The 26,949-nt window shown below is 40.6% G+C and overlaps 1 long non-coding RNA gene across 2 annotated transcripts in view; it reads left to right on the top strand.

Moving 5' to 3' along the window:
• LOC126084052 (uncharacterized) overlaps window positions 1-26,395 on the top strand; it is a 74,028-nt gene extending 47,633 nt beyond the window's left edge. For both annotated transcript variants that reach the window (XR_007518920.1, XR_007518919.1), the window contains exons 2-3: window positions 14,491-14,586; window positions 25,868-26,395. This is a non-coding gene — a long non-coding RNA (uncharacterized LOC126084052). The remainder of the gene's footprint in view (window positions 1-14,490; window positions 14,587-25,867) is intronic.
• Window positions 26,396-26,949: the final 554 nt, after the last annotated feature.

Here is a 26,949-nt window from a genome sequence, read left to right as displayed (position 1 = left end):
TGTTTTGTCTTCGATTGAGGTGACCTGTGGGCAGTGAGATGACAAAAAAGATTGATACCAATTTTATTGGCAGGACCAATACCATTGGCTATTGAATAATAAGAAGGTGATTGTGGCTTTTCCTAAAAGACCATAGGGCTCCCAGGATGGGCATGGGCCTGCTACTTTCCCAAACGTCATTGGCAGTGATAGACTTTTGTTTGTGTGATTCAATAGCTGATAGAGTTTGTGCCCCTTCCTCCCTATTTTAAGTACTACAGTGACTTTACATAGTTGAAAAAAAAAACCTAAAGCAACTTTTAAACAGTTCTTCACTTAATAAACAGCATGTTTGGATAGTTCTCTACAAAGTTCTGGCTATGAAATGGAACAGAGAGAAGGCATGGTGATTGTAGGGACAAGGGGGTATTTTAAGACGGTTGATAGAAGAGCTTGTTTTATAGGTTACAGGACTGATCTAGTAGACAGGGAGAAACTAATGGTTCAGAAAATAGAAGATAAACCAAGATGTGCGGGTCCCTGAAAGTATGGAAGAGGGTGGGATCTAGGGCCCATCAAAAGGGATTGGACTTCAATAGGAGAAAGATTTCTTTCACTGTAGCCATTGGGATGGGAGAAGATAGATGCTGCTCTGGGTAGGTTTAGAAGTGTTATGGTGGAAAGAATAGGGAGGGAGTAACTAGAATTTTTTGGTTGCAAGCAAAAGAAAGTAACTGTGATTAACTTAAGCTAACAAATAAATGATTCAGAGAATTCTGCATAGCTAAAAAGAAAGTAATAATAAAGGACTGTTAATGTTCAGTGATAGATCTCCTGATAATCCAGAGGGATTCTGACTCCCTTTGAGACCTCTGGACAGAGAAGCAGGTGAACGTAGTTCTTTACTTGAGGATCTAGCGTATCTCGCAGAGAAGATAACAAAACAGGGCCAGACATTCATTTCCTTTCACTACACAGGAATAAGAAGTCTTGAAAAGAGGGTGTCACATATTTCCTCCTCTCTTCCACCCCTCTTTTCAGTCCTCATTCTCTTCCCACCATTTCCACTCTCAAGACTTTCAGGATCTAGGTTCTAGCTTTCTCCTCAAGAAGCAGAGCATTTATCTTCAGGTGCCTTGTCTTTCCATTGCCTTCATCATATACCAGGTGTTAATGGATGTTCTTCATCCGGGCTTTGCAGTCTGGATGGGTCAGGGTGAACTCTGGGCAAATGAGCGCAGTTGATGAGGGGCTTCAATTCCTGTCCGGTCTTTCAAGCAGTGAATAACATGTCTTGTTTTCTCATAGAAACAATATCCCAACATAGAGAAAACATTGATTGTCTACAGAGGCAGCGCAGTGTAGTCCCATACAAAGGAAGCATATTTTTGCTCCTCCCCTTTCCGTAATAGTTATCCTGGTATTACTGTGCTAAGGAGCACTTGACTTGGTCCAGAGCCTCTTTTATTACCAGAATTACTATTAGTGGCACTTTCTCAGCCATCCAGGATGGCCAATTCCAACTCCAATTGAATTTTTCCTGATCCTCCAAAAGAAATGGCAACAATCTCAGTTTTCCCTGCCATACCATTGTGAGGTTTTTCAAAGCTTAGTTAAATGTTAAAGAGACTAGGTGACCATTTTTGGTAAAATATAAGAAATAATTATAATGGTCCAAGATCTATTTTTTAACTTTGTAGGTCATCATACTTGATCAGTTTTCTAAAGGTTTTCAGGTTCTTGAAGATTCACGCACATTTACCAAATTCCAAGGAACTTTTGTTGTTTTTGCTCTTAAAATAGAATGTGCTTCCAACTTACCAGTTTAGAAGACAATTTTTAGAAATCAGAACGCTTGCGACAGTTGGGCACCACACTGTCTATCCTGTGGAAAAGTCTACATGGACAACCATATTGCTATCGCCTGCTTCTTGGCCTAAGAGTAATTGGGATGGGGTATAAAAGAGAGCCCCTCTGAAACATAATATCCAAATTCACCCTGAAAGTTTTGCGTTCCAACACTACAGTGCACTTTCTCTCCACTCCAATTGATTAACTCCCTTGGATTAGTTGTTCATAGTCAATAACTTTTCTTCCCCTCACTAAACTCCTTTGAATAGGGACAATGTTTCATTCAACTGTTTGTATTGCTGTATCTTCTCACCAGAAGCCAGGGCAAGTTTTGCATACGATAGGTGTTCAAGACCTGTTTGTTGTTGTGTTACCACAAGAAGGAAAAAATATTTCCCGTCTTGACTTTCAAGAGGCTGGGTGATGTATGTTGGAAGCCTGAATTTACAGTAGAAGTTTTAAGTTTGACTCCTGATTCTGTCACCAGCTATGTAACTTGAGGTTAATCACTCAGCATCTCCAAGCCTCGGTTTCTTCACGTAAAAAATGAACAATTCCTATCCAACAAGATTGTTGAGGTGATCAAATAAGATCAGGTATGTCAAAATCTTTTAAAGCCGACATAAAACCAAGGCTTTAATAGGGATTATGGAGTCAGAACAAAGGAACAAGAATGACCTTAATGACTATTGTTAACACCTACCAACACTTTGGTCTACCTGTCCTTTCATCTCTATATCCTTAGCATCTAGCCCAGTGCTTGACAAAGTGGGTTCTCAAGAGATGATTTTGAATGAACGCCATCATCATTGTTTAGTTGCTTGCTGGGGGAGTGAATACCAAATAGCTCCAAAACATTTCATGTGGCTGTGGATGAGTGTGGTGGGTACAGAGGTGAAGACTGTCCCTTCTGGAGGGGCCTCCGAGGATAGATTTGTTCTAGAACCCCCTGTGGTTCTGAGCCTTCGAAGTGTGTGGCTGCAAAACTCAGCTTGCATTACCCCCTGGAACAGATAGATCTGATGAGATGCTTGTTTGTGGCCCTGTTATTGGGACACTAATGCCCAGATACTACACAGCAACCTTAGGATTAGGAATGAAACTTGAAAGGATACTCTGGGAAGTACGCTGAGAAAAGCGGATGGCTTTTGGAAAAGAGACACAGAAAGTGAGCTATGCCAGGATTAGCTACAGGCCAGAGGTAAGAAGAGGTGGACTGGGGTAGGGAGGAGATGATGATTGGAGCAAACTGTCACTGTCCTATGCCCCTGCAGTGACCACTGGTGTGGATTGGTACAGACTTCTGGTATGTTCTTTCAATTGTATTGACCAAGTAACTGAACACCAACCTTATGTGTTCATTAAGAAGTCTTTTCACTGAAAATGTCCTTTGAAATTTAAAATAGTAACAACCAAGTATTTTTTTGTTTTGGCCACTACAGTAAGGAATTTGTTGTTGTTAGGTGCCTTGGAGTTGGTTCCGACTCATAGAGACCCTATATATAACAGAATGAAACATTGCCAGGTCCTGCATCATCTTCACAACTGTTTCTGTGTTTGAACCCATTGTAGCAGCCAGTGTGTCAATCCATCTTATTGAGGGTCTTCCTCTTTTTCACTGACCCTCTACTTTACCAAGCATGATGTCCTTCTCCAGAGAAGTCTCACCATCCTCACTTCTAAGGAGCATCCTGGCTGTAATTTTTCCAAGACAGGTTTGCTCATTCTTCTGACAATCTATGGTATATTCAGTATTATTTGCCAACATCATAATTCAAACACATCAATTCTTCTTCGGTTTTCCTTATTCATTGTCCAGCTTTCCCATGAGTATGAGATGATTGAAAATACCATTGCTTGGGTCAGGGGCATCTTAGTCCTCAAAGTGACGTCTTTGCTTTTGAACACTTTAAAGAGTTCTTTTGCAATAGATTTGCCCAATGCAATACGTCATTTGATTTCTTGACTGCTGCTTCTATGGGTGTTGATTGTGGATCCAAGTAAAATGAAATCCTTGATAACTTCAATCTTTTCTCCCTTTTCCATGATGTTGCTTATTGGCCCAGTCACAGCAACCTGCAAGCCACCACAGTATGACAAACTGACAGAAGAGTGGTGGATAATAAGGGATTTATCTAACATAAAATAGATTTTTTAACATTTTAAGGAATAAATAAGGATTTAATTTTATTACAATACCACCTCCATCCACCATCTCTGAAAGAAATGACTAATCACGAGTCTACACTCTTTCTTTGTTCTATCTCAATTTAACACTCATAAACTAGTTTTTCAACAAAGACAATTTTTTTTTTTCTCCTTCTTTCCTTTGTTATCCTACTGCAGAAACTCACTACAGAAGAACCCAAGTTCTGTGATTCTCTTTCCTTGTCAGGTTCTGGGCAGACTCAGAAAAAGCTATAAGGCCTGGAAGAAATATCCCTACCAGCCCTGGCCCTGTGAACTGTTCTGAGCCCAAGAGAGACTGCTAATGCTTGGTTTGCTTTGGTGCGATTATTCTTGTCAGCACACAGCAGCTCGGCTTTTGGTTGCATTGTGAACATGTAGGACTTCGTCCTCCTGCAACCATGCTGAGCCTTTCTCAATAACACAACTGGACCTCTGTGGGAGGGGGTGGAACAGTGTCAGCCTGGCTTGATAGTGTAACCTGGAATACTGGGAGTGAACACAAACAAGGACGTTGCAGCTTGAAGCAAAAAAACTTGGCAGAAGCAACGTGGATCTGATGCCTTGGCTCAGAACAGGAACAAGGAATCCAATTTTAGTACACTCTGTATAGAGTTTTAAAAAAAAGAAAAAAAAGCTTTTGTTGTGCTTTAATCCCATAGAAGTAAATGAGAGAATTAGAAACAGATTGAGAGTTTTCCTTTAGACGGTGTCAAGATGGAAAACATCTTTTAGAGCTTGAAGAGTGCTCTAATGTGTAGAACAGCTAATTAAAGCTTTTTATAACCTGCATGGCCTGTTGTGATACTCTAAGAGCTAAGCAAAGGATTCACTCCCTGCAGAGCAGAAGCACCTGTGCCCTGTACATGGGATGCATTCTCTGTGCTGCCCACTCTGACATGGGGCACTATGTTCTAACGGACCCCCAAATCGCTAGTTGTAGTTACTCTTCAATAAGGGAACAAGAGTAATTGCACGAAGTTATAGAACAGTTTAACTGAGCAAAAGCCTGTCACTCACAGTTTGAGGCTTGCATTTTGTCACTTCGGACCTATATGAACTGTTCATAAGATCACATATGAGTTTATATAAATATCACTTATAAATAACTCTTTATAAACATATAAACATCCTATATATCAGGAAATATCCATTTTATAATGGAAACTATTATCGAAGGAGTACAATTATTCCAAATTGAAGGGGCTTCAATCAGGACACTTGAAATCATTTTTGATGTTGCATTTATATTTTACATCAACTGTGAAGCATCAACTTTTTTGTTGTTGTGAATGTGTGGTATGGTCCATACCCTGTAATCTTTCCTTAGGGCTTACAATTAAGTGAGTAATGAACTTGGAAGGTTAAGCAGATAATATGATTGTGAAAACCTATTAAATACGATTATTATTATTTTTTTCCGAGACCATGAAACACAATCTCTAAAAGCTGAGATTGTGCAACTCCCTGGAAGGCTCATGGCTCAGTTCAGTGTTGCATCTAATGAAAACAAAACCAAAAATAAAACACAAGTGATCCATGAGGCTTGCTCTCTGAGCCTCATTACTCATAATTGTAAACATCTGAGCTTCAGGATTTTCAGGAAAAGTTCTGTCCTGCAAGACGTGTGGAAAGGCAAGAGTGACTCAGCTCACCTGTTGTTTGTGACTGGCGACTCTTCGTGCTACTTGTCATGATTCTCCCAAGAGAGGTGGCTAAGGGGTTGCATTCTTGTCTATGCAAAAAAGGTCTTTTCTGGCCTGGAAGAGCAGATAAGTTGTTGAAGCTCAACTTTAATGCATGTGTTCTTGGCTGACCAAGATCTGTGTTGTTGTTGCTAGGTGCTCTCAAGTCAGTTTGGACTCATAGTTACCCTATGTACAACAGAACGAAACACTGCCCATCCTCACAATCATTGTTATGTTTGAGCCCATTGTTCCAGCCACTGTGTCAATCCATCTGTTCGAGGGTCTTCCTCTTTTTCACTGACCCTCTGATTTAACAAGCATGAAGTTCTTCTCCAGGGACTGTTCCCTCCTGATAACATGTCCAAAGTATGTGAAATGAAGTCTCACCATCTTCGCTTCTAACGAGCATTCTGGCTATATTTCTTCCAAGACAGATTTGTTTATTCTTCTGGCAGAATGTAATATTCAATATTCTTTGCCAACACCATAATTCAAAAGCATCAAATTTTCTTCAGTTTTCCTTATTCATGTCCAACTTTCACATGCATATGAGGTGACTGAAAATACCATGGCTTGAGTCAGGTGTACCTCAGTCCTCAAAGTGACATCTTTGCTTTTGAACAGATTTGCAGCAGATCTGCCCAATGCAATATGTCATTTGATTTCTTGGCTGCTGCTTTCATGGCCGTTAACCGTGGATCCAAGTAACAACTTCAGCCTTTTTTTTCTGTTTATCATGATGTTTATTATTGGTCCGGTTGTGAGGATTTTTGTTTTCTTTATGTGGAGGTGTTATCCACACTGAAGGCTGTAGTCCTTGATCCTCATCAGTAAGTGATTCAAGTCCCCTTCACTTTCAGCAAGTAAGTTTGTATCATCTGCATATTGCAGGGTTTTAATGAGTCTTCCCCCAATCCTGATGCCCTATTCTTCTTCATATAGTCCAGCTTCTTGGATTATTTGCTCAGCATAGAGAATGAATAAGTATAGTGAAAGGATATAACCCCGGCACCCACCTGTGTTGACATTAAAGTATGTAGTATCCCCTTGTGCTGTTTGAATGACTACCTCTTGGTCTATATACAGGTTCCTCCTGAGCACAATAAAGTGTTCTGGAATTCCCATTCTTCGCAATGTTACCCATAAATTTGTTAAGATCCATACAGTTGAATGCCTTCGCATAGTCAATAAGACACAGGTAAACATCTTTCTGTTATTCTCTGCTTTCAGCCAGGATCCATCTGACATCATCAGTGATGTTCCTCATTCCACATCTTCCTCTGAATCTGGCTTGAATTTCTGGCAGTTCCCTGTCAATGTACCACTCTAACTGCTTTTGAATAATCTTCAGTAAAATTTTACTTGTGCATGATATTAATGATATTGTTCAATAATTTCTGCATTCTATTGGATCACTTTTCTTTGGAATGAGCACAAATGTGGATCTCTTCCATTCAGTTGGCCAGGAAGCTGTCTTCCAAATTTCTTGACGTAGATGAGTGAGCACCTCCAGCGTTGCGTTTTTTTGTTAAAACATCTCAATTGATATTCTGTCAATTCCTGGAGCCTTATTTTTCACCATTTCCTTCAGTGCAGATTGAACTTCTTCCTACAATACCATCAGTTCTTGATCATATGCTGCCTCCTGGAATGGTTGAACATTGACCAATTCTTTTTGGTGTAGTGACTCTGTGTATTCCTCCATCTTCTTTTGATGCTTCGTCAGTTGTTCAATATTTTCCCCATAGAATTCTTCAATATTGCAACTTGAGCCTTGAATTTTTCTTCAGTTCTTTCAGCTTGAGAAATTCTGAGCCTATTCTTCCCTTTTAGTTTTCTAACAGGTCTTTAGGTGGAGAGTGCACCATGGCATCGCAGGTCTCTGTCCTGGAATTGCTCTTTGTGAAGAGATGAGATGCTGACCCACGAAGGTGCTGTTATCACCTGGGCATGGGCATTGTTCCTGGTGGCAATGGCACTTGATACCAAGGAAAGAGTGAGTTATACCATTATCACTGAGTTGCTTCAGTGTAGGAGGTTGCGTGGTTGCCTATGTTGTCACATGGTTTAATAATCTTCAAAGGGTAGAGCTCCCTCTGATGAGTTTTCTTCAGATTGTTAACACTGAATCCTTTCTGTCCTCTCAATAACGATGATGATGATGATAAATGTTTCTCTTGTGATGGCATTAATTTTTAAGTTTAAATTTATGACACGTCTAGGCTAGTGCTGTGCTTATAGATCCGACTTCCTATCACGAGAACAATGGTTTGCAATAAAAAAGATGACCCCTTTCAATTGAAGAACACTTTAAGTTTAGGAAGCACTCTTACACCAACTATCTCCTTGTCCTCAGACAAACCTGTGAGCTAAGCATGAGAGTCATTCTTCCTCCCTCCACCCCCTTCTTAAGGGAGTGAGGCTGTGAGGCTCTGCATGTCAAGAACCAAAGGTCACCTATGTAGTAAGTAACAAAGCCAGCACAGCAATGTAGATCTTCTAGTTCTAAGACTAGGTATCTTTTTTGCCAGTACTTCAAACATTTGGTTGCAGAATTATTTGATGACTTTTTAAGGGCAGAAATGACTTAATAATACTTCAGGAAGACAAGCACAACTAAAATAATCTGATGGTAGCATTTCCACATCTAGCTACATGTCTTTTGATTTCTCTCAGTTATAGGGAGAGAAAAAATGGTCTTTTGTCTGAGGGAGTTCTGAGGCTGATATTGCTTTACCCATCATTTAAAATAATCCAGGGACCCAAGTGTTCCTCAAGAGGAGACTGCATGCCTTTTTGTGCTATTTTCTACTTCAAGGGTACACAGAGATTAGCTTCACTGCAACTCAGAGCTTTAAGGGAAGCTAAGAGATCATTCCTCTCTCCACTTAAACATCTACTCATGAGAAACTGATGCCAAAAACACTAAGTGATTTACTCAAGATTATACATTATGTCAGTAGAAGATAAACTGCATTAAAAAAAAATTACTGTAAAGAATGAAGTCACTTTTCCTCCAGTGAAGAATGCCATTTTGTGAGTGTGTGTGTGTTTCTATTTCATTTCTTCTTAAAGTTTTTATCGTGGGGAAAATACAGCAAAACATTAGCCAATTCAGTAATTTCTGCATGTATATATAATTCAGTGACATCTATTATGTTCTTCACCTTGTGCAACCATTATGGCTCTTCTTACCTGAACTGTTCTACCCCTACTAACATAAAATCAATGCCCCCTGAACAAAAACTTCCCTTTCTCTCAAACCATTAATAATCTTTTGGTTTCACTTATTTCATTTGCTTATTTCAAGTAAGCGAAAAGAATGTCATTTTTAAATTTTAAGCTGTCTATGTCATTATTTGCCTGATGAAAATAATGTAGAGTGGCTTGGATCAGGATTTTTGCCTAAGGTAAATACGTATGCAATATTTTTGACAGGAGCTGGCAAAGCTACTCCACAAATTATTATTTTAAGATGTGGCACGTGCATTGTGTTTTGGATCGATGTTAGTACATCCCCCTTGAATGAAGTGCTCAGCAAGAGCAGAGGCATAAATCAAGGAGTCGTATGCTTCACTGCAAGGGTGAAGGGTCTGATGGCAGCTGAGGTCCCTTTTATAGTAAATAGGGCGCAGGCCTGCTGTCAAGGGACCTGGACTCTGTGCTGGCTTCTTTGCTCTTTAGATTTATGTTTGTTCTAAGTTGTTGAGGCTGTTTCCTGACTAAGAAATACCTTTGACATTCTAGCAATGACTCACGGAGTCTCTTCATGCCCACGGAGTAGCCAGTGTTGCCTTCTGGTGTTTTCAGCCTCTGCCTTGCTGATTTGGTTTGGACCTTTCGCACGTAAAACACGTCAAAAGGAGGAATCGAGTTCCTTCTGGATTAGTCTGCCCTCTTGGGAGGCTACTTTCTTTTGTTCCCTAAGCCAGATCTCACTGCAGCTTTGGGCTCCCTCAGGCCTCATTACTCCGTGGAGCTTCTCTGACTTTCTGCTGTCTCCTGTCTCTAAACTCCCTCTCTGAGAGTCTGTACCAAGTTGCTTTCTTCTCTGGCCGATCCATTTTTTTTACCTTTTTTTGCTACATGATAATCTTCCTGAAGGGAGGAATCCTGATTGGCATTTCCGTCTTATCCTAGCCGAGTGCAGAGCACGTACTAAGTGCTACTTAGTGGATGGTTGATTGCTGTGGTGATGATACACCAGTTGCCATTGAGTCAGTTCCAATTCATGGCGACTCCATGTGTGTCAGAGTAGAATTCCATAGGATTTTCAATGGCTGTGGCCCTTCTTCTGAGGCACCTCAGCGTGGACTCAAACTACCAACCCTTCGATAAGTAGCCGATCGTCTTAACTATTTGCACCTCCAGGGACTCTAGCCATGGTAATGAGACTAAAAGAATTTTCTAAGATTCCTCCCTTCCTCCTTCATTCTCTTATTTCTTCCTTCCCTCCTGTTTTCCTTCTTTCCCTTCTGTCTTCCCTCCTTTCCTCCCTCCCTGCCTTCCTTCTTTCTTTATTCCTTCCTGTGCTTGGTTAGGGGATAGATCAGTGAACAGGGCAGACGTAGCTCTTGTTGTCATGGCTTTAAGATTTAACCAAAAATTTAGGGCAGGGGAAGAACTTGTTGGGAAAAAGGGATGATGGCATTTTGTTTCATACTTAGAGATGAGTACTAGATGGAGAAAGACTGACTCCTTTTTTTATTTGGGAAAGTAGAGTTGAGGAGGCAGGAGCTTGTGTTGGAAGGAGCACTGGAGTTGGAGACGTATTCAGGCTCTGACTTGACCATTTTAGAAGCTACAGGCCTTTGGGCAAGTTACTGAACGCCCTCAAGCCTCAGATGCTTCCTCTATAAATAAGGGTGGTTGTGAGGATTAATTTAATTAATTAAATTTAATTAAGCAAATATTTCGCTTAATGTCAAGTAAAAGCTTTTAAAAATTCTGTAATATTATGCTCGTATTATGTGAAAATGCTTCTTAAACTTCTATTATACAAATGTGAAGGACTTTGTTTTATAGGGCATGTCACTTTTTTTTTTTTAACCTCTGCAAAACTTGGCTTGAGTAGTTGCTACCTCCTCTTGAGAATGTGATGATAGGTGATAGGCCAGTTCTTTGTGGGCAGAGTAAGAATCCCTGTGTCTGTTGGAAATAATGTACCCCTAAACGGACATTTATTTACTACAGCGCAGCAGTGTTTTGTTAAATGACACATATAGTGCCTGAGTGAGCTCATAAAATTTCCAGTTGAAGTCACTGTCGGAAATTGTTCATAATGTAGAATACGGTCCCATGATAATTAAAAAAAAAAAAAAAGGAAGTCTTTGTTATTCTGGAATGAAAGACACTAGTTTTGGTCAAAATTTGTTTTTTCTGAAATGGTGAAGACTCCCCTTCCCCAATTAAAAAAAAAAAAACCCTTCCCAGAGCTCGATCCTCCACTATATTTGTTATATTTTCAGCACAATTTAGGGGGCTGGGTTCCTGCTGTGGCCAGGGAGGTGGGTCACAGAATTTCAGGCATGATGCTTCAAAGTGGCTCACGTTAAAAGAGGCTAGAATTGTCAAATGCTCACTCTAGTGTCTCCATTGGTTAAATTAAGAGGATTGGTACTGACTTGATTAAAAATCTTTCCTTTTATTTTTTATTTTAATAATGAAAGGCTTATAAATCCCTCCTGATAAAGTATGGAGTTAAAAAGCAGGACATGACTGTTAAACCAGTTCCTGTGGGTGACAACCACCATCCAGCACACGTCGCTTTCACTGGGAGCCACTCTTGGTGCCCTGTGTTGCAAGCTTGTTTCCCATTACATAAGAAGAGTGGCTCCTTCCCTAACCAAGGCAGAGCTGCCAGACTTAGCTCATGTGCTGGTCTATGAAATTTAGATCTCACTTTCCCTGTGGCTGCAGACAGACTGACTCTTTTTAGGAAAAGCCTATTATGGCTTACTTCCAGACGAATTGAGATCCCACTTGCAATTCACAAGCTCACTGGTTTTAAAGGTGGGTTCTGCAAAGTAATTAAATCAAATCCAATTGAGTCATTTTTCATTTTCAAAAGTCACAATCAGCACAGCAAAGCTTTCCAGAGACCTCCTGGGTAACAAGGGTACATTTGTCACACTTGAACAGTTTTCTGGTGAAATGGAGACAATTATTGGGTGTTGGTGTTATAATCAACAACAGAGTAGTATATTGATTGACCACTGATAACGTCTTTTGACCTTCTCCATTTCTGAGAAATGCCTGGCCTGACAGTTGTGTGGCATATAGCAAAATGTACACCTACATGGAGGAGATTAGCCAGCAGGGCAACATATTTTCTCTAATCCATTTGTTTTAGACAGTAAGCAATGCAGGTGTTGGACTTAGAAATTCTGGGCATTGGTTTTCTCATCTGAAAAATGAGGAGACAGGGCAAGATGATCTTCAAGGTCTTTTGTAGAGTAAAATACTCTATAATTCTCTGAATTAATGACAGTCTTTTGTATTAACTAGAAATAATGGACTCTACTCTTAATTCTACCTTTGCTAATAACTTGCCAAATGACCTTTGCCAAATGACCTATGACTTCTTCATCTGGGCACTTGACATGTGTGTTGACTTCCTGCCATCTGGCGTATGTTCCTTCTCCCTTCAGCCAGAGGCTCTAGACTATCGGAATGCCTGGAGGAGGGGCTATACAGTACCCAGTGGAGCAACAAGATCATGTCTGTGCCATAGCTGAAGTTTGTGTGGATGGCTTAACATAGAGTCAGCAGACTGTCAGTAGAGTAGGTGAAGGGGAGCCATGAGGACACAGTTTCCAACAATCTTTCCTCTTCTGTGTCACAGGGCCAGCGTTTCCTCCTAACTATTCATCAGAACTGGTTCCTTTTGGTTTACAACCAGGAAAAATGGGGCATCAACAGATTGGTCCTAAGATGCAACTATGTTAACTGACGGGAAAGGGGACTCTTTGTGTAAATGGGGAAGGGGGCCTCTTTTAGATTCTCCCTTTTGCGCCCATTAAATCAGAGGTGGTAAAATGGCTGCCTGTTGGCTGTATATGACCTGTTGATGTGTTTTATTTTGACTACATAAATACTATTTAAAACAAATAAAGAGATTTAAAAAAAAAACCCACACAAAACTCAGAAGATGACTTTGATTTACTTGGCCAACATTCGTAAATTCAAGATCGTAAAGAAAAATCCAGATTTTTTACTTTTCCTGAAAAGATGGAAGATCTGGTCACATTGAGACCTTTATTTCTGCTAGGTTACAGCTAGCTAGAGCTCAGAGGCCACTGTTTCTTCATGGTTCTGGCACTTGCCAGGGAGACAGATCCTACCTGGTCTATTTTATTAGTTATTTATGTGCCTGGCCCCTTTAGGCTTTTCAGTGTGTGACCTGGGATTCAGTTGATCAATTGAGTTGACTGTCACTTGCATAAACCACAGAAAACCTGGGTCCAGACCACCAATTTCACAGACACTGAGAAGCCCATTGGGGGTGAAGGGAAGCTTGAAGCATGCACAAGCGAGGAGATTCAGGAGAGAAGTCCCACTGCAAGCCCTGGACAACCACGAAGGTACCAGGCCAGGGCAGTGAGGCAGGCAGGTACCTGGAATGGAGCCCAGCAGCATGAAGGGGTGGTGCCCCAGCAGGGAGGACCTGCTTTTCTTCTTACTTGCCTTGGCTCAACCCATGGCTTCATCTAAGTCTAGGTCTCAGCATGGCCTCCGAGCGCTGGCACGGAAGTCAAGTTGATAAATTTATCAATATTTTTTTAATATTTAATCTTCTGTCACCAGCACTAATCATTTCATTAAAATCATCTTCATCCTTAGCTATTAGAACCCATGAGCAAAGGATGGTGCCCATGATGTTTTAGAATTTAATGGTCCTTATATTTCACAACAGGATCTCAGCTCCGTCAACATTTCAAATGTACTCAAAGCTTGGGTTGGTCATACAGTAGTAAATAGTCGCCCATCTGGAACATGGCCCTGTCAAACAGAACCGGAAACTCCACATCATGTGGAAAGTTGTACTTTTAGTTTCATGACTCAACTTTTGCCTTACAAAGACAGCTCTTATCGAAACAGCCTTTACAGCATAAGAAGTATCTTTAAATATTTTGTGAAAATCATATCTTAGTACCAAATATTTTTCTAATATGTCATCTTTTGGTGGTATCACCACAATTCTCTGAGGTAGGCAGAGTGGTTACTATTATAACTGCTTTATAAAAAATAAATTTGGGGTTCAGGAAAATGAAATGACTTACTCCATATCACACCATTAAGTAAATGGAATCATAACTGGCTCCCAGGTCTCCTGCCTCTAAGTCCATGGTTCTTTCCACCCTCTCTCTGCTGCCTCTGTGTGTCGTGGGGTGTATGTATGTGACAGTGTGTTTGCCAGTGCAGGGATACAAGGGCTTTTATTTAAGAAGAACTTTCAATATGCTTATTGCGACATTGCAAATGTTTGTCTATGGATTACGCATGGTACTTCAGTAAAAATTAGGAAGCTACATTCTCTGAAAATGTATAGAAAACATTTCTTTACAGCGAGGGAATAGCAGTGCAAATAATTTTAGAAGCTTATTTTTCTTGATAGACTCATAACATCTAAGAAAATAGTGTTTTGTGAACTGTTTATAAGAAAATGTCTATGATGTATGACGCTGTACAGTGTTTTCCCTAATTGTTAACATGTAATTTTTTTTTTTTTTTTAAATGGCTATAAGTTGGAATCGACTTGACAGCAGTGGGTTTGTTTTTTCAGGTTTTTTAAATGACTTTTGGTGGAGCTTCCAGACTAAGACAAAATAGGAAGAAAGACCTGGAGATCTACTTCTAAAAATCAGCCAATGAAAACCCTGTGAGTCACACCGGGCAGCGTTTCATTCAGTTGTGCGTGGGGTTGCCATGATTCAGGGGGGTGACTTGACGGTAGCTAAGAACAATAGCATTCTCTATGTCTAAAATATGCAAACAAACAAACAAAAACCCCAAAACAAAAACAAACAAACAAAAATACCTCATGATCTTGCAGCTCGATTATTCAGTAGCTGGTAGCAAATATATATTTCCATCAGTCTTCATGTTTTATGTAAACTACCTCCCACCCTTTTGTCGTTGCTATTGTTACATTATCAAAACAAACAGAACACACCAAACAGTCAGTGGCTTCAGCAATGTCTCCCACGGGGAGTGATAAGTCCATGTTGTTGTTGTTAGTTGCCATCGAGTTGATTCTCATGGTGACCCATGATGCAGAGTAGAGCTGTTCCACAGAGTGTTCAAAGCAGTGACCTTCCGGAAGCAGATTGCCAGCCTTGTCTTCTTAGGCATCTCTGAGTGGGCTTGAGCTGCCAACCTTTTGGTTACTAGTCCAGTGCTTAACCTTTTTGCACCTCTCAGGGGCTCCAAAGCCCGTGTTGTTGAGTCAATTCCAACTCAGCGACCCTGTAAGTTAGCCGTTAAGGAGGTGTGCCATTTTTACTTCTGAATGCACTCCAAGGAGTTTGAATGTGAGCTTTCATTTCTTTTCTTTTTGCTAACTGATAATGTATTAAAAATATACTAAAAGCAAAAAAAAAAAAATTTTTTTTTTTTTAAAGCAAAGTACACTTAAATCAAATTTTACTGCCCTATAGAATTGGTTATAGAGTTTTAAAATATTTGATCAGTTTTTAATATTTTGGATCCTCAAAACAGGCTTTTAAAAAAATAATTAGATGGCATTTTTATGAGAATCTAGTGACCTCATTTTAATCGAGTTTTTATGAAAAAAATATGATTTTTTAAAAAAAAGAATAAAAATCCCCAAACTTCAACTTATGTTATTTTCAGGAAAGTACGTTATGTATTTGATGGTTGAACACTGAGTCTTTAAACAAACGACAAGTGTTGGCTTGACCTCTGGTGGAAGAGACCTCATTTAATAGGCCTCACTACAAAATTCTGCCTTAGTTTTATTTTTATTGCAGAGCTTTCATGTTACAAAGTAAGCTACAAAAGGTTAATACTTCTGTCTTTCTCATCTTCTGGGAATCAGAAGACTTTATGTGATCACTTTTTCAAATTAAGTTTACAAAGAAAATTTTATCAAAACTTACTCCTTTCATTATCTCTTCCTTTATACCTCCTTATATAAATATTAATTATACCAGTTTTGGCAATAATCTACCTATTGTTTTTGTGTGTACTTTGAGAATTTCTAACTTGGTGCCTTTGATCGTGTTACGTAGGCATAGATCTTGCTCTCTAGGAGCTTAGAGTTTAAAGAGACAATAGTCTATGCTTAACAAATTACACTGCAAAGTAAGAGTATTCCACAACAAATAAGGGAGTAGGAGAGCACATGACTGAGAGGTAATGTCTAATATACATGGGAGCCTCTATGACAGTCCTTGGCATATACGAGGTGGTGAATAATTATTAGCCCTTTTCTGTGTAGCTGAGGAGGAGGTAGGGGAATCAGGGAAGGCCTCATGGAGGAAATGGCTTTCAGTACCGATCAAGTAGGTAAGACCTGGATGAGTGGAGAGAAGGGGAAGAACATTGTAGGCAAAGGAACTTAGTCTAGGCCAGTGATCCTCAACCCTTCTGGTCTCAGGACTTTTTACACTCATAAACTATATTAAGGACTCCAAAGAACTCTTATTTGGACTGTATTTAACAATTTTGCTCTATTAAAAATTTCAACCTAGAAATTAAAATGTTATTATTTCATTCTAAAATAACAATAAAAACTCATTACATGTTAACATTAATAATGTATTTTTAATAAAAAAATAATCATACTTTTTAAAACAAAACCACTGAGTGAAAAGAGTGACGTTGCTTTACATTTTTGCAACTATCTTTAATTTCTGGCTTAATAAAACAAAACTGGATTTTTTGTTATCTGCTTCTTCATTCAATCTGTTGCAATATCACAGGTCATGAAGTCTCTAGGACACTCCACTGCAGACTCATGAGAAATGGGAGTGAAAAAAGCAAATAGCTTCTTAGTGTTACTGTGGAAATAGTTTTGCCCTGGCAGACTCTCAGAGAGAGTCTCAAGATCCCCTAGAGGTCCCCGGATTACACTTTAAGAGCCACCTGTTTATGCTGTACATGGTTTCCCATCTCTTTTTATGGATATTCTGTATTCTTTCTCTCTCCAATAACACTGCCAGGTCCTTGAACACAGAAACTGTGATAGGTGCTCAATAAAAATGGCTGATGTTGACAATGATGATGATGGTGTGTGTGCATGTATTCATAATAATTAAAATATATATATGTGTATATAGGGAGAGAGAAAGTGAGCCCTGGTGGCATAACGGTTAAGTGCCCGGCTGCTAACTGAAAGGCAGGTGGTTTGAACCCAGCAGATACTCCATGGGAGAAAAGATCTAGCCTTCTGCTCCCATAAAGACTGCAGCCTAGGAGGCTCCATGGGGCTGTTCTACTCTGTTATATATAGGGTTATTATGAGTTGGAATGGACCCAACAGCACACAACAATATCTATAGCTATCTACATAGCTTAAAAAAAAAATAGTATTGTGTTTTCAATGAAGGTTTACTAAATGAAGAACATGGCATCAGAATTGAAGGAATACTCATAACAACCTTTGATATGCAGATGACACAACCTTGTTTGCTGAAAGTAAAGAAGACTTGAAGCACTTACTGATGAAAACCAAAGACTACAGCCTTCTCTATGGATTACACCTCCACATAAAGAAAACAAAAATCCTCACAGCAAAAATCCAATAAGCAACATTGTGATAAACAGAGAAAAGACAGAAGTTGTCAAGGGTTTCATTTTACTTGGATCCACAATCAGTGCCCATGGAAGCAGCAGTCAACAAATCAAATGACATATTGCACTGGGCAAATCTGCTACAAAAGACCTCTTTAAAGTGTTCAAAAGAAAAGATGTCATTTTGAGGACTAAGGTACACCTGACCCAAGCCATGGTATTTTCAATAGCCTCATATGCATGGGAAAGCTGGACAATGAATAAGGGAGATGCCTTTGAATTATGGTGTTGGTGAAGAATATTGAATATACCATGGACTGCCAGAAGAACAAACAAATCTGTCTTGGAAGAAGGACAGTCAGAAAGCTCCTTAGAAGCAAAGATGGTGAGACTTTGTCTCATGTACTTTGGACATGTTATCAGGAGGGACCAGTCTCTGGAGAAGGACATAATGCTTGGTAAAGTAGAGGGTTAGCAAAAAAAGGAAGAACCTCAACAAGATGGATTGACACACATGTCTGCAACAGTGAGCTCAAACACAGCCACAATCGTGAGGATGGCACAGGACAGGGCAATGTTTCATTCTGTTGAACATAGGGTAGCTATGAGTTGGAACTGACTTGAGAACACCCAACACTAGGTTCCCATTCAACAATTTCTACACAAGTTGTTCGGTGACATTGGTTACATTTATACACATAACTTTTATGGAGTAAAAATTCAAGCTCTGTAATACTGAAGTGATACAGTGGGCTATTAATGATTTGCCTAAAGGTACTAATAGAGATGATGTTAGTAATAAAGCTAATTACTCCTTCTACAAAAGAAATTAGTCAGAAAAGGAAATCCATGTGCATAGGCTGGCAAACTGCCAGTTTCACTTTTGCAAATTTTAAATTCCTAGGGCTTTTGGTACCACTTCATTGTGTCCCTTTCCTGCCTGGTGACAGATGGCAGGTGAGGTTGGATTTACATATACCTGGAAGCCCAAGGCTTGAAATCTGCCATAGGAAGTCCATATTCTTTAGCAATTTCTCAAGAGAATTGCATCAGGAAGAGTTTAGCAAGTTCTTTCAGGAATCAGTATTAATATATCATACTCAGGGTTCTGACAGAGAAGTTAGATGTATCTAGCTCCATATCCCTTCCTTAGAACAGGCCACTGCTGGGCACATCAAAACAGGGCCAGGCCTTGTCATACTACCTTTCTCCTGGTCAAGGTTTACACTGATTATGACTTGATTATTTTCAACTCATGCAAGTAAGATGAAATTGAGCTACAAAGAGATCTTTAAAATCCTCTGGCATTTAAAACTAAGAAATTTATATATATCAGAACTCCTTGAGATGTATGTGTTCCATTCCCATTTTGTAGAAGGAAAGAACAGGTCAGTACAGATTGAAATGGTCAGGTGCATTGGTTAAAGCGCCATAAACTTACACATTTTTAAAGCTAGAAGTGGTTCAGAGATTTTCACTCTATGTTATAGATGAGGATCTTGAAACCAGAGAGAGTCCACTTGCCTGAGGACTGTGGGCTTTCTCTTTTTGAGTCTCTAAGCCGAAAATCTTTTGTGTCCCCTACTTGTTCACTAGCACAGTGAGTGGCTGACTTTAAGCTTCTTGAGAACCCAGGCATCATCTTCATTGGGAACAGTGCTGTTTCCTGTATTGAGAGCTTATGCATAAAGCGAGGTATTAGGACATTGTCTCTGGTGCCAAATGAGTGAAAAGAGGCCCCTTTGTTTTGCTTTTAAAGGAGCCTCCACGCTTCCGGGTGAGGCTTTGGCAAATCATCTAATAGACTAGGGCCCAAGTGTTTCTCAATTCTGTCTGCCCATTACAGCTACCTAGGTTTGGATAAAAAATCCCAAGGCCCAGGCCCTAACCCATGTCCGTTAAATCAGAATGAGTGATGAGGGTGGGATGGGGGAGATCATCTGAGCATCAAGCCGGGTACTTCTCACAAGCCAGGGTGGCGAAGCTCTACTCCAAGCTCCGTCGGAGACGTTGCTCATGGAATCTTGCTCTGCTCTTGATCTGAAGACTGAATTAAGGTGCCTGATTCTGCTCTACAGGAAAAGGCAGCACCCCACACAGGCCTAGGTTCAAAATTTCAAGGAGAACTTGTTGATTTTGTTAGAGAAAGAGAGTGTACTGCCCACCAAGGGAGGTGACCATGTATCTCCGACTTCATGAGGGGCGAGTAATTCTACGACATGCAGCTTCCTGCTTGTCTGTACACTGCCCACCGCACTGCCTGTCTGGCCTTCCATGAGCAAAAGTTTCACTACTGAAATCACTGGGTGACCTTTCTCATTTCTCATACACCCAGAGGAAGAGACGGTTTGCTGTCGAGTAGGTTTACTATCGAGTTTAGTACTTCTGCAAGAGAGGTGAGAACCTGCTATGGAAGCCTGCATGGGGCGCACTCCTCGGTGTGCCCAGGGAGTCCTTTGCATTCTCACTTTTTGCTGTAAGACGAGGTGGTGTTTTTCTGAACATTTTCAATATCTTTGAAACTCACCGAAGAGGGGTACCCACAAAATGTCAAAATACTATATGTGGCCAGGCAGCTGTTGTTTTCTCCTCACTTTTATTTCAAAGGCATTGGCATTATGAAAACCCAGTAGGCGATCCCAAACTGTGGAGGTCAGTGTAATCTCTGCCCAAAATGTTGGCCCATCCTTGGAGGAGCTGGGCCCCGAGGCCCCTCACAGTTAGGTGCTGCCTCTTCCCCTCTCAAGCACAGCCCAGCATTTCACAGAGTGACAGCTGAATAAAATCATTATCTGGGGAAGTCAAGCAGGAAAAAAGAGAGGGAAGAGACATGAAGCAAAAGGTCAAAAAAACTTGGGGGACAAAGGGGTAATGGTGAGGCAGGAGCTGTACAGTCTTCAGGCAACCAGCTCTGGCCTCCTTTCCCCATCATCGGCTCCTCGCTGGCCTGTCTCCACCCCACTTGGCCTGATACTTCCCTAGCAGCATGGAGGAAGTTCCGATACCCTTGGCAGCTAGGGAAGGTGCCCTGAACCAAATCACCCAAGGCTGATCTTGCATCTGAATTATTTTACAGAGGAAAAAGAAAATGTAGTTACCACCCCCTACTCTCCCTTTACAGAAATTCAGTCCAGTAGTTCCCATGTGAAAAAGCATGAAATAAAACATGGATCTCATAAATTCTATTTTAGGAAATAGTCATTTTACAGTAGAAACCAGAATTATGTATATACATAGTGCAAAGACATGCATGTATGTATGCATAAATATGTATATATATATATTTTGCAAAGACAAGCATGTATGTATGCATGTATACATATGTATATGTATGTGTATATATACATACCTGTATACATGCATGTCTTTGCATAATGTAAAAACTCATAGTAACCGAATGTTAAAGATATATTTATACATCTCTGCCAATATTTTGCTTGTGAATTATTCATTTTGTTCAGATAAATTGTAGACGGTATCTTAAAAGTTTAGAGACTTCTGTGGAAGAAACAAATAAACAGGATAATTTTTTTCCCATTATTTTTTTCTCCTATAGATCAGGAGAAGATTACCATTATGCCAGATTTAGTGGAAAATCACCTCAGTTCCACTCTCAAAGCCAAGTTTGAGAACTTCTGGTGTGAAGGATAAACTGCTAGAGTCTAAGGAAAAAAAACATACACCATTTCACATTGAAACTCAGGTCAGCACGCTGTTCCTGACAAGCTGGGTGGCTTTTGACAAAGTCTCAGTCCCTGTGTGTGCCTGAAAAACGATGCTCACACAGCTGGTCCACAGCAGCCTGCTGGTGCGGTGAAGATTCAAGCTGACTTCTCAGTTGCCTTGGAGGCAGATGTAATTATTGGAGAAAATTGTCAAGCAATTTTTTTATTAGTTATCTTATTATTTATTTTTATTTGTTATTTGTTGAGAGCAGAGAGGAATCCAGCCAGCAGTAAGGCAAACTGTGGTGCTGGTGCTGATCAAGAACCCGACCAACTGCCTCTAGGAGCTGATGGCTCATTGAAGTATCTGAGGCAAGAGGCTGAATTTCAGGCTTTCAAGGGAAGAGGCAGGCTTTGGAGGACCCTATTCATAGAGAAAATAAAACTCGAGTGGAGAAAGAGGGAAGACCCAGAGCAGAGCAGGAAGTTTTCAGTCCTCTGCGAGCTTTAATTATTTCCTCTGCTAAGACTACAGGAGGAAAGAAGGAAGGTCTCAGCTGCCAGGGGACAAGAGGAACTTGCCGGTGGTGAAGGGCAGGCGAGAGTGGCAGAGAAGCGTGATGAGTAAGACCTATAAACAGATGCCATTGAAAGATAAAGTGAGCAAATCTCTATATAGAAATTATGTGGCAGATCAATTCGCTAAAAGGTTCCCCAAGTATAATGCCTGAAATTAGAATGAGTTATAACACTAATCAAGACAAATTCCAGGGTTCTGTGATGAAAAGTCTGGTGGTGTAGTGGTTAAGTGCCATGGCTGCTAACCAAATGGTCGGCAGTTCAATTCCACCAGGACCTCCTTGGAAACTCTGTGGGGCAGTTCTACTCTGTCCTATAGGGTTGTTATGAGTCAGAATCGACTCGATGGCAATGCGTTCTTTGGTTTGGTGGTGGAAAGAGCTTGGACCATGCCCTTGACAGACCTGAGTCTCAGCCCAACTTCAGCTTTTAATGTGAAACTGAGGACAAATTGCTTAAAACAGCTCAGCTTCAGTTCCCTCATCTGTAAAATGCTGATAATAATAACTTCCTCATAGATCTCTTATGAAGTTTGAGACAGTGTATGCAAAGGACCTATCAAGATCCTTGTCACGTAGTTAGTGTTCAATAAAGAGCGGCACCTCTGGGTGATACAAGCAGTTAATGCACTCAGCTACTAACTGAAAGGCTGGAGGTTTGAGTTCACCCAGAGGTGCCTTGGAAGAAAGGCCTGGTGACCTACTTCTGAGAAATTAACTGTTGAAAACCCTATGGAAAACCAAAAAAACCCATTGCCGCTGAGTCGATTTCAGACTCATAGCGACTCTATAGGATGGAGAAGAACTGTGCCATAGAGTTTCCAAGGAGCGCCTGGTGGATTCAATCTACCGACTTTTTGGTTAGTAGCTTTAGCACTTAACCACTACGCCACCAGGGTTTCCGTACGGAGCACAGCTATATTCTGACACACATGCGGTAGTCATGAGTCAGAATCAACTCTATAGCAACTGTTTTTTGTTTGTTTTTCAACAAAGTTTCATTATTATCATCTTGTTTTGAATGAAATGTTGGTCATGGAGGGTACTTTTTGGTTGAACGTATTAGAGAATCAGGATAGCTCTTTCTATATTTGTCTGGTGTTATGGAGGAGTCTGGGGAGTGGACATTAAGATAAGTCAGTTATTCTACTTGTGTGTCGTAGAGGTAGTGACTGTACAGAACGCAGCCCACTTAAAGCTTTTCATGGCACTAGCAGGGACACTGAGGAGGCACACAGCCCTCCCACTGCCTCCTGTACAAGTAAAAAGGAGAGTACAGATCAGATCCCCAAAGGCAGGCCGTGACATGCTGGCTACAAAGGACAGGTGCAGTTGATACAGGTCTGACCCAAATTTCTATTGGCAATCTGAGAGCTCACAAGAGCTAGTTACAAAAAATAAATGAAGAGGACAGTGAAAGGAATAATCCAGAAGATCAGTAGGTGGGTATGGGATAGAAAAGGAATTTAGAAACCAAAATGTGGGGAAGGGTGAGATAGGCAACTTCTGATCTTTCACCTGTTAAAAGGTGATTTATGGTTGAAAACAGTGAGAGTTGAAAATAGATGTCTGCAAAAACATTGGCCTGTGCCTGACTCTGGAGAGATGAAGAATTCTGAATAAGAGATCACGGATACTGAGTGTAGATACAGCCCTACAACAAGTCATGGTAGCAGTTGCAGTAAGACCCAAGGACAGAAGTTTGAGTTCTAGTTTACAGTTTGTCTTTAACCAGTTCTACGATCCTTACCCACCACCCATCTGTCAGTTTGTTGGACTGTGGTGGCTTGCATGTTGCTATGATTCTAGAGGCTATGCCACCAGTATTTCAAATACCAGTAAGGTCACTTATGGTGGACAGGTTTTAGTGGAGCTTCCAGACTAAGACAGACTAGAAAAAATGGCCTGGCAATCTGCTTCCAAAAGTTAGCCAATGAAAACCTATGGATCACAACAGAACCTTGACTTGCTTGCTTTGGGCACGTCGTTAGGAAGGATCAATTGCTAGAGGAGAACATTATGTTTGGTAAAGGAGAGGGCCCATGAAGATTAGGGAGACCCTTGTTGAGATGGGTTTGAAACAATAGCTATAATGATGAGCTCCAACATGGGGGCAATTATGAGGATGGTTCAGGACAAGGCAACATTTCATTTTATTGTACATAAGGTCACCATGAGTCGAAGTTGACTAGAGGCAGCTAACAACAGCAACATGATCCTTACAAGTCATTTTGCTCCTCTGGTCTCAAACTCCTAGCTGAGAAGGAGTTGAACCAGAATGTCAATTCTAAGCTTTTTAAGGAATCCATACTCCATTTGAAAAATATCAAAATCTCCTGTCCCTTTCTCCTTCTCAGTTTGGATACCTGGCCCTTTTCAGTAAGTGCCAGCTCCACTTAAGAACCAACACTAAATCCTCACCCAGGCCCCTCCATGCTGACGTTTGGTTGTCCTATGAAGTAAGGACAACATGTGTTCCCAGGATGGTAATAAAATAATGGCAGAGAGGCTCAGAATGAATTCTTATGTGGATGTTGCTCCAGAATAAATTGTCTAATGGAAAAAGTCCAAGTCAGGGTTGTTGTGGTTAGTTGCCATCGAGTCAGCTCCAACTTATGGTGACCTTACGTAAAACAGAAGGAAACGTTGCCTGGTCCTGTGCCATTTTCATAACTGCTGGTATGTTTGAGCCTATTGTGACTATTGTGTCAGTCTCCAGGACCTCTTACCTAGTGAGTTGAAGGAGTATAATTTAGGGAATTTGGAGTAGGAACTTTCCCCCTTACCAAAACAAAAAAAAAACTAACGAAACAAAACGAAAAACCAAACCCGGTGCTGTCAAGTCAGTTGATAGTGACCCTGTAGGACAGAGTAGAACTACCCTATAGGGTTTTCAAGGAGCGCCTGGTGGATTTGAACTGCTGACCTTTTGGTTAGCAGCCAAGCTCTTAAACACTGCACCACCAGGGCTCCTTCCTTCTTACACAGATGGCTCCTTCCACATGGGAGACACTGGGGAGGTTCCATGTTATCTCTCCAGCTCCAAGGAAGAAACGTAACAGAATATAATAGAAACCCTGTCTCAAAGTTGTTTCCACAAGATTCCAAATCAGCACTGTCTCCTGACTATTTGAACGGGAAACCCTTGTCCAGGGATTTCCTGTAATCAGCCCCTCAGCCCTATGGTTGTGATGCTTCTAACCTTAGCCACTTAGTCTTTCAACGTTCTTTGAGTATTTTGACCTGTTACCCTACTACACATGTGTAACTCAATAAATCCTTATGAAATGGTGGTAAAATGTAACAAGGCGATGTTGCCTGATGATTACAGAACAATAACAACAAGATTCTGGAGCTGCACTGCCTTGGTTCAAACACAAGCATACTGTGTGTCCTTGCGGGAGGTTACTTAATCTGCCTGTGCTTCGTTTCCTCACCTGTAAAATGAGGGTTGCTATGAGTCGGAGTCAACTTGAAAGCATACGACAACAATGTGAGGCTAATAATCCTCCTAACTTCACAGGACTGTGAGAACCAAATAAGTCAATAAGTGTAAAGTGATTAGAAGAATGCCTGGTACAGAGTAAGTGCTACATAAAATATAAATAGCTGCTATTACTTTCTAATTTCTCACATTTTTTCTCTAAATTTCTTTTCTCAGTGTTCCTTTTTTCTTTTTTGCAAAAGAGAAAAAGCTGATACCCATTGCTTTGAGTCAGTTCCAACTCACAGCGACAGTATAGGACAGAGTAGAACTGCCGCATAGGGATTCCAAGGCTGTAATCTTTACGGAAGCTGACTACCACATATCTTTCTTTTGAGTGCTTTAACTGCTGCACCACCAGAGCTCTTCAAAAAGCAGCTGTACAGAGTCAGTAATGACAAACCTGAGGCGTTTCCATCGTCCTTCTTTTCCCCTACTCTTGCCCCCATTTGGGAAGGACCGTTGCGGTCCTTCCCAAATGGGGGCAAGAGTAGGGGAAAAGAAGGACGATGGAAACTGACTCTGATGGTGCAGCAGTTAAAGCACTCAAAAGAAAGATATGTGGCAGTCAGCTTCTGTAAAGATTACAGCCTTGTGACCTTATGTACAATAAAATGAAATGTTGTCACTCCTATAGATAATCCATTATCTGTCATTAATTAATTTTTCCTCTCTTAGGATTGCTAGGGAACAGAATGAAAACAGAATCTGGGAGAAGTCTCGGGGGACTTTCTTCTCGTCTCACAGGCCGCTGTCTTCCTCCATCCCTGCCTTCACTTCAGGAGAGGATTTTAAACCACAAATACTCCCTTTTGAATTTTCAAGTTCAGTTTTGAATTTGAGAGCTGATTTTCAGATTTCGTTTTTGAATTAATCCACCAAAGTCTTGGAAAGAAAGAAAGTGGTGGCGTTTTCATTGTTCTACGCAGTGGAGAAGCAGGACAATGAAAACTACTCGGCAGTGTTCAGAAATGTTTGTCTGTACGGAACTGGAAGATCTGAAGGCGAAAAACTTAAAAGGAGAGTGGAATGAACATTTCTACCTTCAAAGGGCTTTGTTTTTTTCAGGGGAGTCTTCTACACTGGAAAGGGGATGGGGAAGTTAAGCAAGTCATACTATCTTTCATTGTCCTTGTGTTTTATACAATATCTATGAATGAGAAAATATTGGGAAAAGCTGAGATAATCACAGGATTTAAAGTTTAAACAAACAAGCTAAAAATATTTTCAGAAAGTTTTTTTTTTTTTTCATAACATCAAGGGATTTTATTTCCTACCACATAGCAAATACTTTCTGGCTGGCTTCTTTCAATTTTGCAACTGCTCTTAACCTTATATACCAGGCCCAAAAGTCCCTTGACCCAGGGAAAGTCACCTAACCACACCCCAGAACAGGAAAAATAAAGGACGTATTACTGTGTGAGCCACTTTCTTTGAGGTAATGTGTCAGTTGTGATAAATTATTTCATTTATTCATCATGAGCTGGAGACAGTCATGGTACCTTGTTTACAGGAAGTTCTTTCACATACGGGCTTTACAGCTTAACTGAACTTACAACAAATCATATCACTCAGAACCCCGCCTGTAATTATTTTCTTTCAGTCTTACCTGACCAGATGAGGAGGTGGAGGGTGGGAGCCCTGTGAGAACAACATACTATTCTGGAGGATTTTGGCTAGTCCAAAAACGGGGCAGAGAAATGGCATAAATGTACCTTAACATGCAGGGAATTTCTTGTGGCTTCTACAGCCCTCTGTGG

This window comes from Elephas maximus, chromosome 1, assembly GCF_024166365.1.
Source record: "Elephas maximus indicus isolate mEleMax1 chromosome 1, mEleMax1 primary haplotype, whole genome shotgun sequence".
Taxonomy (NCBI): domain Eukaryota; kingdom Metazoa; phylum Chordata; class Mammalia; order Proboscidea; family Elephantidae; genus Elephas; species Elephas maximus.
Note: the sequence above shows the minus strand (reverse complement) of the source record. Positions and strands in the feature narration are given on the sequence as shown.